Source organism: Erythranthe guttata, chromosome 13 (assembly GCF_056151865.1).
Source record: "Erythranthe guttata isolate IM_541 chromosome 13, IM_541, whole genome shotgun sequence".
Classification (NCBI taxonomy): Eukaryota; Viridiplantae; Streptophyta; class Magnoliopsida; order Lamiales; family Phrymaceae; genus Erythranthe; species Erythranthe guttata.
Window position 1 is genome coordinate 7,698,678 of NC_142545.1, and position 7,432 is coordinate 7,706,109.

General features: G+C 32.7%; 2 pseudogenes; both read right to left on the minus strand.

Moving 5' to 3' along the window:
- Nucleotides 1-480: 480 nt before the first annotated feature.
- On the minus strand, nt 481-3,597 carry LOC105973873 (putative leucine-rich repeat receptor-like serine/threonine-protein kinase At3g14840; annotated as a pseudogene).
- A 492-nt stretch (nt 3,598-4,089) lies between these two features.
- On the minus strand, nt 4,090-7,090 carry LOC105973861 (putative leucine-rich repeat receptor-like serine/threonine-protein kinase At3g14840; annotated as a pseudogene).
- Between the last annotated feature and the right edge of the window lie 342 nt (nt 7,091-7,432).

A 7,432-nucleotide genomic window follows, 5' to 3' on the forward strand; every position in this document is an offset into this window, starting at 1 on the left:
TTGATGATACAAACAACAAAGAGAGCCTTTGACAATCTCGAATATAAAATTTATACTTATTACATAAATGATAAAAAAATAAATTAAAAACATAATTTGAGTATTCCAGCGTTATCGAGCCCGCTTTCACGACCTGGCCTAGTTATCTCGTACTTTTGGTATAGTCTGAGTGTCACCCGCTTAAGATAGAGTTAGCCCATTCGTACAGTTCATTTTTTGCACAACATGCGGAATAGACTACTAGTTCTTCATTTCAGCTCAGTTCTCTTCCAAGTTTTATCAGAGATATTGTAATTTCTGAAATTCCATATTAATGAGATATGATGCTTTCTTTCTCAAAAACAAAAAAAAAACTCCACATTAATTGCTCCATTCATAATTACTAGCAACGTGCACGTGCGTTGCACGTGTCGTGATATTATTATATCAACTTCGAATTCATTGTGTGAACATATCATGCATTAAGCTTATCATAGTGACTCATAGAAACAATAGTAGCAGAAGAAGAGTGTAAATGCGTGAAACTGTGTTAACTAAATTTACCTCGTCAAGAAGATAGAAGCTTGGATCCCTATTGCTAGAGTTGCTCCTTCTACTGATAACTTCCAAAAGAACAAGACCAAAGTTGTATATATCTGCTTTGTCTGTCAAATGGCCTCGCATCGCATACTGACGCGCCATATATCCACTGGGAAATCAAATATCATGTCAGTAATATTTTTGTCGTCGTTTTTATCGTAAAAAAAATTTGGTTTTTTTTTTGTAATGTTTTTCTGCAAAAGTATAGACTTAAACCTCATGATATAAATCCTATAGAGAGGGACACACTAGGTATTCTATGAAATCAATGGCTCGATCTTTGGTTAGATAAAAATAGTAAACTAGATAAGTATGAATGATTTTGATTACTCACAAAGTTCCAGCAATCCGGGTGCTGATATGGGTGTTATCCTCTTCATCGAGCTCGGCGAGTCCAAAATCAGATATTTTAGCCATAAGATCTTTAGCAAGAAGCACATTTGTAGCCTTGATATCACGATGCACAATTTTAAGTCCTGATTCGACATGCAGATACGCCAAAGCCCTGGTTATACCAATGAAGATCTTGTGCCTCGTTGGCCAATCCATATGAATTTGGTGTTCTTCTAGACCTGCAAACATTTATCTTCATACATAAGTTTAAAATGCAAAAAGAAATATTCATAGGTGAATTAAAAGAAACAAAAATAGAATTGTCACATAACTTACCAAATAATGCACGAGCAAGGCTATTACTTTCCAAGTACTCGTAGACAAGCAACAACCGGTTGCCTTCAATGCAACATCCATGTAACTTGACAAGATGAGGGTGTTGTGGGGAAGAAATCATGCCAATTTCATTGACAAACTCACGGGTCCCTTGCTTTTATTTGGCAGAAAGCTGTTTTACGGCGATGACAGTGCCATCGGATAGAACACCCTTCAAATCAGAGGTGGCATAAAAACTCAATGAGCTTAATGACAACATAAAGATAATTCATTTATTAAAAGTATTTATTGTTTACGCTACCTTGAATTCATGACCGAAACCACCTTCTCCAATCTTATTAGCATGATCAAAATTGTTTGTGGCAGTTTTGAATTAGCCTTAGCGTAAATGACCCAGTGTGAAGGTCTACACCCTTTAATTCTGAGAAAAACAAGTAAAATAGCAATTTAGATAACTGTAAACACTTTTCAATCACATAGTTCATTTTAGATAGCATTTATTGCACTATGTGAAATATTGCACGAATTTGCACACATGGAAATAAGATACATATACATTTTAAAATTTAAGGATAATATGATTGTGCCAGTAATTTTAGTACCATGTTCCAATGTGTCTTTTCGTCTAAAACAGCCCTTCCACCAAAGAATAGCCAGAACTATCAAGACTATAACAAGAACTGCTACAACTATACCAACTATAGCACCTGCAGATATGCTTCTTCCCTTTTCTGATGGTGGCGTAAAATCTGAGAGAGAGAGAGAGAGAGAGAGAGAGAGAGAGAGAGAGAGAGAGAGATATCAAATATACAGTCAAAATAATCAATAATCTCCTTTATAGGTTTTATTAGAGATGTGTCAGACAACTATCTCTTGTGTTTTCAAGTTACTAAGTTCCAACTTCCGACTTACCAGGATCAACAGATATGGCTGAAATGAGAGGACCGTATACGCCTCTAACATGAATACCATTTGTCCATTTCCCAGCCCAATAGAAGCGTATATCCAAAGTATTATCAGCAACAATTGCAGTGAAGTTTCTTCTAATTCTCTTGTTAACTCCACCTACTTCTTTTTCGATGTTGAAATCCTTTCAGCACCAGCTTTCCCTGAAATTATTTTTTTCCAGAAACCATGAGGCACTTCTTAAAATGAAAAACTACAAATATAAATACAAAACAAATAACCACTAACATCATATGACAACAAAACTCAAATGATTCGTTCAACATAAGTTCTCGTCATTTAAAAGAGAACCCTATCATCACATCAGTTATTCTTTCCAGACCTTACTTGTTAGAGATAACCTTCAATATATGTAGAAAAAAAGTGGGCTTTATACAAGTACCTGAATGTAAACATCAAAGATATGCCTCCCAAGGCTAGTGTAGGTTTTGTCATTAGTAATCATGATCCCCGCAAAATTAAGGTTTGATGTGTGGTTCCTGTTTATCAAACAAAATCCATAATAAGTCAATGAGAGTGGGGAACGACGTGCATCCATGTATAACTAGGAATTCGATGCTGACATGACGAGCCCTAATAGAATATATTACAAGCTTCAAATCTATTTCATTTTTTAGTTTCTAGCCAAATAGAAAATAAAAATATTTTATGAAAAAATAAAATGTAATTTTATTTACCATATTTTTAATAAAAATAATTCATTACAAGATAGAATTTAACTTCATTTTCATTATTTTTATATATATTAATTCAAAATATAATCGATTCAATATCATTTTTTTATCTCTCATAGTCTGGCATGAATAATTAATACTATTATTCATAATAATAATGCAATACCCCATCAAATGGGAAATATTTTGAACTAAACTTAATTGACTTTCAAGACCTTTTCCTACACCCAAATTTTATTCTAAATTAGGAAGGTGCACGTGCGCTGCCCGTGTCTTAATAAATTTTCTATGTCTTTTTTAATTTGGGTTTGTATGCATAAGTCCCACAAGAGCTATCTTTATTATTTTAGGTTTAGGTTATATCTCTTTTCCTAGGAATGAATGAAAATACATTTTAAGAAACTAAAGTAAATTTAAATACTTAAGATTACTATTATTAATGTATTGATTTCTTAAAATTTATCGATATGAATATGGTGAATCTCATCTAGTCTATGATATATATATATATACTTTTCTAAGATAAAGATGAATTGGATTTGAAGAAGATAGAGAAATCTGCTAGTGTTTTACGTGCAATTTCTCTCACTTTCATATTGGAAAATGTATTATTTTCGTTTTAGTCACCAAATACATTATCATTTTTTTACCCAAATAATTTTACTACTTCCTAACCAAATAGAAAATGTGTTTAACCTACTCCTTTCATCTTTTAACTTGCCATTTTTCATGATACAAACTACAAAGAGAGCCTTAGACCATCTCGAATTTGAAAAATTAATACTTATTATATAAATGATAAAAAAATAAATGAAAAAAATAATTTGAATATTCCATCGTTATTGAACCCGCTTTTACGACCTGGCCCAGTTATCCCGTACTTTTGGTATAGTCTGAGTGTCACCCGCTTAAGATAGAGTTGGCCTATTCGTACAGTTCATTTTTTTGCACAACATGCGGAATAGACTACTAGTTCTTCATTTCAGCTCAGTTCTCTTCCAAGTTTTATCATAGATATTGTAATTTCTGAAATTCCATATTAATGAGATACGATGCTTTCTTTCTCAAAAAAAAAAGCACATTAATTGCTCCATTTATAATTACTAGCAATGTGCATGTGCGTTGCACGTGTCGTGATATTATTATAACAACTTCGAAGTTCTTGTGTGAACATATCATGCGTTAAGCTTATCATAGTGACTCATAGAAACAATAGTAGCAGAACAAGAGTGTAAATGCGTGAAACTGTGTTAACTAAATTTACCTCATCAAGAAGATAAAAGCTTGGATCCCTATTGCTAGAGTTGCTCCTTCTACTGATAACTTCCAAAAGAACAACACCAAAGTTGTATATATCTGCTTTGTCTGTCAAATGGCCTCGCATCGCATACTCACGCGCCATATATCCACTGGGAAATCAAATATCATGTCAGTAATATTTTTGTCGTCGTTTTTATCGTAAAAAAAATTTGTTTTTTTTTTTGTAATGTTTTTCTGCAAAAGTATAGACATAAACCTCATGATATAAATCCTATAGAGAGGGACACACTAGGTATTCTATGAAATCAATGGCTCGATCTTTGGTTAGATAAAAATAGTAAACTAGATAAGTATGAATGATTTTGATTACTCACAAAGTTCCAGCAATCCGGGTGCTGATATGGGTGTTATCCTCTTCATCGAGCTCGGCGAGTCCAAAATCAGATATTTTAGCCAGAAGATCTTTAGCAAGAAGTACATTTGTAGCCTTGATATCACGATGCACAATTTGAAGTCCTGATTCGACCTGCAGATACGCCAAACCCCTGGATATACCAATGCAGATCTTCTGCCTCGTTGGCCAATCCATATGAATTTGGTGTTCTTCTAGACATGCAAACATTTATCTTCATACATAAGTTTAAAATGGAAAAAGAAATATTGATAGCGGAATTAAAAGAAACAAAAATTGAATTGTCACATAACTTACCAAATAATGCACGAGCAAGGCTATTACTTTCCAAGTACTCGTAGACAAGCAACAACCGATTGCCTTCAATGCAACATCCATGTAACTTGACAAGTTGAGGGTGTTGTAGGGCCGAAATCATGCCAATTTCATTGACAAACTCACGGTTCCCTTGCTTTTATTTGGCAGAAAGCTGTTTTACGGCGATGACAGCGCCATCGGATAGGACACCCTTCAAATCAGAGGTGGCAGAAAAACTCAATGAGCTTAATGACAACATAAAGATAATTCATTTATTAAAAGTATTTATTGTTTACGCTACCTTGAATACATGACCGAAACCACCTTCTCCAATCTTTTTAGCAGGATCAAAATTGTTTGTGGCAGTTTATATTAGCCTTAGCGTAAATGACCCAGTGTGAAGGTCTACACCCTTTAATTCTTAGAAAAAACAAGTAAAATAGCAATTTAGATAACTGCAAACACTTTTCAATCACATAGTTCATTTTAGATAGCATTTATTGCACTATGTGAAATATTGCACGAATTTGCACACTTGGAAATAAGATACATATACATGTTAAAATTTAAGGATAATATGATTGTGCCAGTAATTTTAGTACCATGTTCCAATGTGTCTTTTCGTCTAAAACAACCCTTCCACCAAAGAATAGCCAGAACTAGCAAGACTATAACAAGAACTGCTACTACTATACCAACTATAGCACCTGCAGATATGCTTCTTCCCTTTCTGATGGTGGCGTAAAATCTGAGAGAGAGAGAGATATCAAATATACTGTCAAAATAATCAATAATCTCCTTTATAGGTTTTATTAGAGATGTGTCAGACAACTATCTCTTGTGTTTTCAAGTTACTAAGTTCCAACTTCCGACTTACCAGGATCAACAAATATGGCTGAAATGAGAGGACCGTATACGCCTCTAACACGAATACCATTTGTCCATTTCCCAGCCCAATAGAAGCGTATATCCAAAGTATTATCAGCAACAACTGCAGTGAAGTTTCTTCTAATTTCCTTGTTAACTCCACCTAATTTTTTTCGATGTTGAAATCCTTCAGCACCAGCTTTCCCTGAAATTATTTTTTTCCAGAAACCATGAGACACTTCTTAAAATGAAAAACTAAAAATAAAAATACAAAACAAATAACCACTAACATCATATGACAACAAAACTCAAATGATTCGTTCAACATAAGTTCTCGTCATTTAAAAGAGAACCCTATCAGCACATCAGTTATTCTTTCCAGACCTTACTTAATAGAGATAACCTTTAATATGTGTAGAAAAAAGTGGGCTTCATACAAGTACCTGAATGTAAACATCAAAGATATGCCTCCCAAGGCTACTGTAGGTTTTGTCATTAGTAAACATGATCTCCGCAAAATTAAGGTTTGATGTGTAGTTCCCGTTTATCAAACAAAATTAATAATAAGTCAATGAGAGTGGGTAACGACGTGCATCCATGTATAACTAGGAATTCGACCCTGACATGACGAGCCCTAATAGAAAATATAACAAGCTTCAAATCTATTTCATTTTTTAGTTTCTAGCCAAATAGAAAATAAAAATATTTTATGACAAAATAAAATGTAATTTTTTTTATCATATTTTGAATAAAAATAATTCATTACAAGATAGAATTTAATTTCATTTTCATTATTTTTATATATATTAATTCAAAATATAATCGATTCAATATCATTTTTTTATCTCTCATAGTCTGGCATGAATAATTAAAACTATTATTCATAATAATAATGCAATACCCCATCAAATGAGAAATATTTTGAACTAAACTTAATTGACTTTCAAGACTTTTTCCTACACCCAAATTTTATTCTAAATTAAGAAGGTGCACGTGCGCTGCACGTGTCTTAAAAAATTTTCTATGTCTTTTTTAATTTGGGTTTGTATGCATAAGTCCCACACGAGCTATCTTTATTATTGTAGGTTTAGGTTATATCTCTTTTACTAGGAATGAATGAAAATACATTTTAAGAAACTAAAATAAATATAAATACTTAAGATTACTATTATTAATGTATTGATTTCTTAAAATTTATCGATATGAATATGATAAATGTCATCTAGTGTATGATATATATATACTTTTCTAAGATAGAGATGAATTGGATTGAAGAAGATAGAGAAACTTGCTAGCGTTTTACGTGCAATTTCTCTCACTTTCTTATAGGAAAATGTATTTTTTTCGTCTTAGTCACAAAATACATTATCATTTTTTACCCAAATAATTTTACCAACTATTTTACTTCCTTAAATAGAAAATGTGTTTAACCTAGTCCTTTCATCTTTTAACTTGTCATTTTTTGATGATACAAACTACAAAGAGAGCCTTTGACAATCTCGAATATAAAATTTATACTTATTACATAAATGATAAAAAAATAAATTAAAAACATAATTTGAGTATTCCAGCGTTATCGAGCCCGCTTTCACGACCTGGCCTAGTTATCTCGTACTTTTGGTATAGTCTGAGTGTCACCCGCTTAAGATAGAGTTAGCCCATTCGTACAGTTCATTTTTTGCACAACATGCGGAATAGACTACTAGTT